The sequence below is a fragment of the Otolemur garnettii genome, unplaced genomic scaffold (genome assembly GCF_000181295.1).
Source record: "Otolemur garnettii isolate 467f Iridium unplaced genomic scaffold, OtoGar3 scaffold00178, whole genome shotgun sequence".
Classification (NCBI taxonomy): domain Eukaryota; kingdom Metazoa; phylum Chordata; class Mammalia; order Primates; family Galagidae; genus Otolemur; species Otolemur garnettii.
In genome coordinates, this window is record NW_003852573.1 from 2,007,552 (window position 1) to 2,018,140 (window position 10,589).

Below are 10,589 nucleotides of genomic sequence, written 5' to 3' on the forward strand. Positions count from 1 at the left end.
GGTTAGATCCTGCATTTGGAGAACTGAACACAAGCAACGGCCTGGAGCTCCCTAGGGTAGTTTCAAGTACACTAGTTTTTTTACTGAACTTCCTTGAGCCCTGCTCCCAGGGAGCAACCTCAAGCTGCCTCAGGGGACAGAAATGGAGCTCTGCCCCCACCCTACCACTCTATCACCCCACCCCCACCCTGTCCTACAGGTGGCACTGGCCATAGCTCCTGGAGTGAGAGGAAGCCCAGTTATCCATTAGCCCAATTCTGCTTGGGACAGGAAATGTTTCAGCCAGTTTCAAAGGTGCTAGACTGGGTGCCTCTGCCATGCACATGGTCCCATGGCCGGCCCCAGCAGTACTGGCTCAGCCCCTTCCCAGAACTGGAAGGAAAGCCCCTAAACCCACCGGCTCACCAAGCTTGGCCCACACTCAAACAGGCCTGGCCATAGCTCCTGGGGTGAGAGGAAGCACAGTTATCCATTCGCCTGATTCTGCCTGGGACAGGAAATGTTTCAGCCAGTTTCAAAGGCACAGTAGCCAACGGAAGGAAGCCACTCAGGGTGGGACTCCAGGGCAGGCCAAGGCCTTCCAGAGGGTGGAAGAAGCGACAATGCCAGGTGTAGAGCCCAGGGAGAGGGACCTAGAACCTGCCATGACTGGGCTATGGGGTCCAGAGGGAATAGTGGGCAAAGCCCAGATTTGCCACTGAGCCCAGCCCCCACGGACAGCCGAACTTGTGGCCACTTCCACACTAGCTACACTCTCTTCCTGGCCTGTCCTCCAACGGGAGACAAGTGGCTCTCAGTGACCACCACTCAACATATTTTTCCTGTCACCAAGTAGGACTCCATCCCCAAACCCAAAGGGTGAAATTCTGCCGCCTTTTCAGACTTTCATGAACAGTGACTCTGCAGCTTATCTACCTACCTACCCACTTCCAGCTTATGTCTAACCACAGATGGTTTTAGTTGCAGTCTGTATTCATTTTTTTCTCTCTCAATAAAGAGAACACTGAGTCTCAAAGAGATCCCGATGACATCAGGCAGGTGGTCTCCCCCCCTGCACATTGGCCACCTCCTGGAACACCCCAGATAGGGATCCCAGGGAAACCTGGCCTCCTTCCCACCCTCGACTTCTTTTGCTTGACTCCCAGATGGGCACAGCGACTTGTGGGCGCCCACCCCATGCTCTTTCTTAATGTCATTATAGGAGTCACCTGTTGAATAAGCAGAGCATCTCCGGGAGGCGTGTGCTCTGACTATGAGCATCTCATAGACAGACAGGGAAACCACAGTGTGGGAAGCTCCAACATCTTGCTCAAGGCCCCACGGTCAGTAAGGGACAGAGCCCGGTTTGGCTGACTCCAAGGCAAGTGCCCTTAGTGCTGTGTCTCCTTTACTTCTTTCTCCCCCAGAGCTCCTAGTCATAGGGGCAGAGGTGAGCCCAACAAGTAAGAACTACATTGGCTTTTTGTTTTTTAAACTTGGTCACACAGTAAATTATCGGTTTGCTGTGGCAACAATAGGGCAAGTGTCCCTGGAAGAAATTTCTCAAGGTTAGGTGAGGCAAACTTACCCCCTTTCCATGATCCTTCCCTACCTAGCTTCTGCTCCCTCTCCCAGAGGTCCTTACAGAGTTCTCAGCCTTCAGTCACTTGAGGGGGACAGGAGACATCATAGACTCCTCCAGTCTCCCTCCCCGGGGACCAGAGCATCGGACCCATCTTCTCAAAGCAGGTATTGATTCTGATAGAAGGGCCAAAGTAGAGAGCTGAGTGGAGAAGTGGGAAAGAGATAACAAGACCAGATTCTACTGTGGTTGGTGAACTTCTAGCCATAAATTCATTTCAGAATAAATAGCACCTTTTATTTATGGCCAGATTAGAGATCTGTGTCACTGTGATACTAGTACAATCCACTGGGGCATCACAGATTAGCCCTCAGAGCACTGGCCTGCCTCTGAGGGCTAATCTACCGGCCAGCCCAGCCTCCTGCCCCCAGGGTCCCCTGGCTCCACAAGGCATCCGTGATAACGAGTACCTAAGTTCTGGTGATAGTGTTACTAGACACGGAGAGGATGGCTCAATTACCCAATATTTCAGGCCTATCTTGCAGGACGAGGCCAGGAAAGTTGGAGGAGGTGAGTCATCACATCCCTGACCTTAAAAAACCTCCAAACTCTCACGTACATGTATGGATTGCTGGTAGAAGTATAAACTGATGCAACCTAGAAGGTTTTTTGGCAAATGTACTAAAGCTAAACGTAAGCCTACCAAGCAAGAACACTTCTAATTAACAAAAATTAATGTTTATGCTAATCAAAAGATGTGTGCAAGAATATTCATAGCAGTTTATTCATAAGCCCTCCGAACTGGAAACAACCTAAAACTTGTCAATATGTATAGGAGAATGGAGACATATACTACATGTGTGTATACACTATTACATATGTACAAATCCACCTGGCTCTACACTCAAGATTTATAGCCTTCCTTCCCCCAGAAAACCCCCCAAAGAGGAAATATTAGGTAGTTCTATATAGGTTTTTAAAAATTATTATTATTCATTTTATGGTTCAACTAGGAAAAATAGGCTGTCTGGCTCCAGTCTGACCCGAGTCCATCTTATTATAGACAAACGTTGTTTCCTTATACTCCAGTCCAAGTAGAGAACAGCTGTTTCCTAATGTCTCAGCTCAAAGACTCAAAGATTGGTACAGCAAAACAAAACTAAAAAATTAGCTGGGCATGGTGGCACTCACCTGTCGTTCCAGTTACTTGGGAGGTGGAGGCAAGAGGATCACTGGAGCCTGAAAGTTTGAGGTTACTGTGAGCTATGATCATACCATTGCACTCAGCCAGGGTGACAGAGTGAGGCTCTGTTTAAAAAAAAAGATTGAGCTCAAGCGATTCTCCCTCCTCAGCCTCCCACAGTGCTGGGACTATAGGAGTTTAAGACTTGCCTGAGCAAGAACAAGACCCTGGTTTATAATTAAAAAAAGAAAAAAACATTGGAGTGCCGCTGAGAGCACCTGTAATCCCAGCAGCTTCCAGAGACTGAGGCAGCAGGATGCCTACAGCCTGAGTCTGAAGTTGCAGTGAGCTGTGACACCATTGCAGTCTTCTCAGGGCATAGGGTGGGACTCTGTCTCAATGATGACAACAACAACAAAAGCAAGAAAATAAAAATAAAAAAATAAAAAAATAAGGAAATAAAACAAATAGACTTCGTAGTTGTTTGTGTCTGTGTGTGTATCTGGGTGAGTGAGCACATGTATGTGTGTTCCATTGTGTTCAAAGAGTCCATGACTACCAGGGGGCAGGTTGGATGTGTGAAATTCCTCCTGAACACTGGCTACCTGCAGAAAGATTTATTTCAACAAAATTCACAGTGTGCCTACTATGTACTAGGCCCTGTTCCAGGATGAAACAGACAAGAATCCCTGCCCACATGGACCTGGTGTTCCAGTAATATCTATTAAGGTTATAAAATGGAGGAAAAGACTGTGTTCCAATTTTTTCCAACTTAGTCTGGGATGTTGGGCAGGACTTTACATTCTTCTGTGCCTCATATTTTGTGCGGATGAACCTGAGGACGTCTCTGTGGGAATGAGATGATATGTACACAGACAGGTCTGTTTATAACAGTTGTGTTGCCAATCAATTCTTGCAAACTACCTGGTGTGTCCCCAGAGCAAGCAGGGAAAATCCCTGAAATGTCATGTCACCAGGAAGGCAAGGGTGATAGGTTTCTGAGCTATATACGGTGGACAAATTTTGATTGCAGTTCCTATCACTCTTCTTTGTGTCACTTCACGCAAGTCACTGAATCCTCTGTGCCTCCTTTTTCTCATCTGTGAAATGGGATGGTCATATCCCTTTCAAACAGCTATTTATGGATTGAATGAAGTAGACCAGTATTTGCCTGGCATGCAGTGGTTGTGAAATAAATAGTAGCTCTTAAAATTAATTGGAGAGACAGAACATACACATCCTGACCGAGTCATCCACCCACTCCCACTCCAACCTAAAGCAGCTCGTTCCCACTTCCTCAGCTTTGCACACAGCTCTTCAGACTCCTACACCCTCTGCCAAATCAGGACACTTCCTACTCCAAACCCCAAGACATGCCTTCTGCAGTAAGCCTTCCAGAAGGAACTTGTCTATTAGTGGCAACTGTCCCCTCATTGCAGACCTCCGTGTCCCTGCCACTGCCACGGTTGAATTTGATTGTCTTCATCAGACATGAGCAGGGCTGTGTCTCCAAGCCAGCTTAGCATCCAGACACCAGCCACTCTGGAGCCCTGCGTCCATAACCCACAGAAGCCACACTCCTTTCTACGTGAAGGCCTTCACATGGGGCCCTGGGCCTGAAATGATTGTTGCTCAGTGCTTCTCACCCCCTTCTCCCATCAAGGAACCAAATGAACTCTTAGACACCCTCCAGGACTCAGCTCACACACCACTTCCTCCTTGACTCCCAAACTGAAAAAGGTTCTTTCCTTTACCTTCTCATGCAATCCAGTAATCCTCAGAGCACTGACAGCTAGAAATAATTAAGTAGCAACAGGGATCCTTTAATACTTGTCTCATATTAACCTAAAAGTTCAGTGAGGAGAAGGGTAGGTATATTGTTTTTCCTGGTATATTCTCAGCACTTAGCCCAGTGCTCGATGCATAGCAGAAGTGCAATAAATACTTGTTGAAAGAATGAATGAGGGTGAGTGAATACAACTTCTCCCTACCACTCCCAAGGCCCAGCATAAGTCTGTCCACAGGACACCCTCACGGGCCAACAAGAAGGAGAGACATAGAGACCTTCTGGCTCCATCTTAAAATAGTTCTTCCTGGGAACACGCTGCCACTTCTTGGTCAAGTCCCGGGTCTCCAGGTTTTCTGGAGAACACCACCTCTACTCCCCACCCCTAAGGAACATATTCCCCAGTAAGAGGAAAACACCACCACAAAGGCTTTCCTCCAATGGGAGAGGGTGGGAGCTGGCCTGGTCTCCCAGCAGCAACCACAGGCTAAATATACCCTGCTTTGCATCCTGTTTGCTGTGAAGCACACCTGGTAGATACACATCTCAGGCTGGGAATTACACCCCCACCCCCTTACTCGCTCCAGCTCCAGGGGAGCCCCCACAAGCCTTGACTGAAAGAGTCTGGCTAGATCCTTGAGTCCTCTCCCAAATCCTCTCCCACACCCTGCACCCCCAATACCTGTATTTTGCCTTTGCCTGGTTCTATCAGGCGATGGTCTCTACCAAAGCCTTGGGCAGCAGCCAGAACCCATGAAGCTATGTAGCATGGATACATAGCAGACTGTGGCCAGAAGAGTGCCGAATCAGGAGACCTCAGATCTAGGGACTGTCTGCCGCCTCCTGCTGGAACAAATCCATTCTCCAAGCTCATTTCCTCCTGGGTAAAACACAGCAGTGGAGTTGTTATACCTGTCCTTCTCACCTCACCGGGCGGTTGTGAAAGCTGATAGGAGTCCCTGCAATGGGCTGGATGCCACGCCTGCCAAAGTGGAAATGTCGAGGAAGGAGACCAGTCTCTACCCTCAGATGAAGTCAATGGTGAACAAGGAAACAGACACTCATTATGTGCCTGACAGAGGAGTGGGAGGTGCCACCAATGGGGCCCTGTCACCCTACAGTAGAACTGAAACCAGGGCATGTAAAAGCCAGGAGTGTATAGAAGATGACTGACAAGTAACTGAGCCCAAGCAGACTGCAATTCTTGCCCACTGGCTGTGTGACTTTGAGTGAATTACTTACCCATGCTGTGCCTGACTGCCTCACTGAGGTGTCATGAGGAACTCATGAATGAGAGCATGCAAAGTGCTTAGCACAGCTCTAGGACAGGGCAAGTGCGAAGTGAGCATCAGCTATGCTCATTGTTGTCATTCTGTCTTTAATTCATTTAACAAATATGTACAAAGCTGAGTGGGGCATGGGGACAAAACACGCCAGTAAACAAAAAGAACGGGAAGACCGTTCTCCTGGCGCTCACATTCTGGAAGGGGGAGAGAGACGACCACATAAGCACAGTAGCTAACATATTTGATGATGGAGTGCTTTGTCAAAAAGGAAGCAGACGGTGGCGCTCGTAGCTCGGTGGGTAGGGCACCGGCCAAATGCACCAAGGGTGGCAGATTTGAACTCAGCCTGGGACAGCTAAAAAACAACAATGGCAACTGCAACAAAAAAAATAGCCGGGCATGGTGGCAGGTACCTGTAGTCCCAGCTACTTGGGAGGCTGAGGCAAGAGAATAGCTTGAGCCCACGAGTTTGAGGTTGCTGTGAGCTGTGACGCCGCAGCATTCTGGCACTCTACCCAGACTGTCTGGGGAAAAAAAAAAAGGAAGCAGAAAAGGGAAACGAGGAACTCCAGTGGTGAGGAGGGTTTTCATGGGAAGCATGCCATGGGAGAAGGGTGAAGGTGAGCAGAAGTTGGGGGAAAGTGGTCCAAATGGGAATAGCAGAGCCCTCTCCTGTGTTGCTATTAATATACCTTCAGCTGCAAAATGGAAATGATAAGTTACTGTCAGGATTAAATTATATTTCAAAAGCCCGGCGTATACAAAGAACAGAATAAATGTTAGCACCTCCCCTCCCTGTTTTCACCCCACAGGGCTCCTCTTGGTTACCAGGAAGAGCTTGGGATGTCCAGGCCAGACATCAGCTGTGACCAGGCGCCTTTCTGCTGCCCCACCCGTGGTCGCTTGGGGGCTGCACGAGCTTGGATCTCCAGGGATGGGCAGCAGGGGAGACTCAGGGATCTCAAAGTAGAGGATGGAGGGTGGACACTAGCCCATTGCCTTCTAGTTGTGGGATCTTGGCTGGGGACAAAAATAACAGTTGTTACTACGCCAGCACTTTCTCATTCAGTCTTTCCTCCAGCCCTGGGAAGCAGACAAGAAAGGTCAGCCTCAGAGAGATTCATGCAGAGAGAAGGCAGAAAAGCCAAGATCTGAGCTTAGTGTATGAGACTCCAAGGCCTCTGCTCTCAGGAGCGTTGCCAGCTTTAACAAAAATGAACAGAGAAAAACAGGACGCTGACTTAAATTTGAATTCCAGTTAAACAAGAAACAATTCTATAGTGTAAGTACCATTGTCCCTCAGCATCTATGGGGGATGGGTTCCAGGACCCCTGAGGATATCAAAATCCATGGATGTTGAAGTCCCTGATACACAATGGCATATTATTTGCATATAACCCACACACTTTCTTCTGTATACTTTAGATCATCTCTGGATTACTTATAATACCGAATACAACATAAATGCTATGTAAATAGTTGTTAGATTATTGATGTTATTTACATTATTTTTATTATTGTAGACTATTATTTTGTATTTTTTTTCCCTAATAGTTTTGGTCCACAGTTGGTTGACTCCACAGATATGGAATCTGCAGATATGGAGGGCTGACTGTATACCCCAAATACTGCATGGGCCATATTCATAGTAAAAAATTTTTCTTTCATCTGAAGTTTAAGCTAGGCACTTCGTATTTTTCCCTGGCAACCCTAGCTCTCAGCTACCCTGTACTACTGTCTCCCAGAATTAGAAGCAACTGCTTCATGGGGATGTTGAGAAAATGAGACGTAAGGGAAGGCTGATGAATGTGCCAGCCATGCACACTTGAAGGTGAGCTGATGCTCACTCCAGAGAGCATGCAAAGGCTCCTCTGATCTAGATCTGAGCTTTTGGGAACCTAGATCACCCCTCACAGATAGAAGAATCTGCAGGGCCAAGATGTTCCTGCCCACAACCTGCCTCCCCCACCACACTCCAGTCCTGGTATCCTCCAAGTTCTGCCCAACAGGCCTGAGCCCACTTGCAGGGTCTTAGGGGCCTCTACCCTGTACCCTCCACCAGAGGGCCTCAACACCAGATCAGATCAGATCAGCCTAGTGAGGGCTGATCTGGTGAAGGTACCTCTGGTGAGGGCCGTCCAGATTCACAGTTACACTGGACTTTCAGATACATAAGGAAAGGTTTTGTAGTATAAATATGTCCTAAATGTTGCAACCCTTCCCTAGGCCCAAGGGGTGGCCAGGGGATGCTGTTTGATGGTATGTGGACGTTCAGGCTTAGGGTCTGCATAGGTGCTGGTGGCACTGGTAGCCTCTTGTGATAGAAGATGGAGCTAGAAGTGGGAAGAGAAGAAGAGTGGGCTACAATCTGGGAATATCATTTGCTCCTCTGAATTGGGCCCACAAAAGCTAGGGCAGGCTACTTATCCTGATTTCTCTGCCTTCCTGAACCACCTCTAGGTTACCAGCCTGCTCTAAGCTGGGCAGGAAAGCTGACAGGCCCGTTCCTCTACTCGAAGAACTCCAGCTGCCCAGGCTTGGACACCCAGCCCCACAGCTCCCCACATTCAAACATCACCTCCAGCCCTCTCTCTGTTCTCCTTTCATCCCTGTGGCTTCCTACACCTTCCCCAGCATTTAATTTCCCCAGGTGGGCCAGAGGGCATCAGCACCAGAGATGAGCCAGAGAGATTAAGGTAATGGTTGCTCTAGTCTAGACAAGTCTAATCCAACCAGCTCCAAGCTAGGAAGGTTGGAGACCGGCCAGTCAGGAGGGCAGCCGGTTCAGATGGTCTCCTCGACCTAGTCTAGGGCCCAGTGGAAAATAGGTTTCTCTCCCCTGGAAGAGCATTTTCCCCAATTGAAGTGGATAGTGTGGACAGTGACCCCCCTCAGGCCCCAGGCTGTGTTAGGGGCTTTTCTCTGGGTGCACCCATGCCCTATGTGTACCTCAATCCTGGCACTGAGTTCATGTATGTAGAGTGCTTAGAACAGTGCTTTGCACATGTGATCACTAAATACGTGTATGTTGGCTGTTGTTATCATTACCATGGAATGAATGCAGCGACATACTCTTCTTACCCATTGGATGGTGAATCCCTTAAGGTGTCTGTTTTATTCTTTTGGTAGTCCCTCTGTCTGACTGGACTAATACACACTCAATAATTGTTAGTGTTAGGCACTTTAACTGGGCCTTTTGTTTGTTTGTTTTTTGAGACAGAGTCTCATTATGTCACCCTTGGTAGAGTACTGTGGCATCACAGCTCACAGCAACCTCAAACTCTTGATTCTCTTGCCTCAGCCTCCCAAGTAGCTGGGAGGTGCCTGCCACAATGCCCTGCTATTTTTTGGTTGTAGTTGTCATTGTTGTTTGGCAGGCCCGGGCTGGGTTTCTAACCCACCATCTCTGGTGTATATGGCTGGCGCCCTAGTCGCTGAGCTATAGGTGCAGAGCCAATTGTGCCTATTTTATGTACCTGAATTTCCTCTCTGTGCACATTGGGTCACAACAAAATGCCACTGATTCTTGCGGCCCCCTTTCTGGGGTCTCAGACCCCTGCCAACTCCTCATTCCCTTGCCCTCGCATCTAGACACCATACCTGGGTGTCCTACCATCCCGGGGGCCCCCAGTGGTGTGTCACCAGCCACCACACAGATATCTGAGGATCGAGATCATGAGGGGGGATGAGTCTCCCCTTAGGGTTACACTCAGTTGAAGAGGCCAGAGCCCCATTTGTAGAATGGCCTCCCCATTTTCTCTAGAGTCTTCTTTCTAAGGCTCAACCCGGCACTGAGCTGGAAAAGTCCCCTCCTCTACTGGGCTGCAGGTCACTTTGTCTTGCTGACATCAGGCTTGCTCACCACCCCCTTCCTGGGGTGAGTCCTCCCACTGATGGCTCTAGGAACTTGGAGCAAAACTTCTGCAGGTTGGTCCCACTGGCCAGATTCATCTGAATCCTGCCTTGGGTCCATGTGGGACACCGGTATAGTCACTGGAGGAGCCATAGGCACACATACCTCCATACACACACAGTCACACCCACTCACCCCTCACCCTTCACACACACACACAATTGTGTGCACACACTCTCACCCCCCACACTGTCTCACACACACTCACCCACTCCCACATTTGCTCTACTGACAGCAGGTCACAAAGTCACAATGTGACCTACCCACAAAGTGTGTACTGTAGTAAGAGCTGTTTACTGGTTACTCCTAAGAGGAGCCCCAGTTTAGGGGGAAGATTAAAACTCTCTTCTCACCTGTTTTCAAAATCAGCACTTTCCCCCTTCTTTCAGATCCCTGCATCCCTTCTGCTCCCCTAGCCTCGGCCCAGAGCATCTGCTTGCTGCAAGTGGGGTCCCCACCCCCAAACATGCCCATAGACCAGAGCCGGGGAGTTTCAACCCCCACTCAGAACAGGCTAGGGAGGATGGAAAAGGCTCCACACACCCCTCTATCATCTCTAGACACTTGGCTGGACCTGTGAGCTTGGCTGCACCCAGGGACACGTGCTTGGAAGCAGGGGCAGAAGGTTCCTTTTGTTCCAGGCACCCAGGGGCAATTGTGGGGCTCTGCTCTGAGCTGCCCACCTTCGGCCTCCTGTGACTTCTCAGTCTCAAGCTCAGCACTGTGCCCTGCCCTGTCCACCTGCTCCCTCCTTGTCTCTTGTAAAAGAAAAACTTTAGATAAATTAAGTTTAACAGAGTTTAATTGAGCAAAGAATGATTGGAGAATAGGGCAGCTCCCTGAACCAGAACAGATTCAGA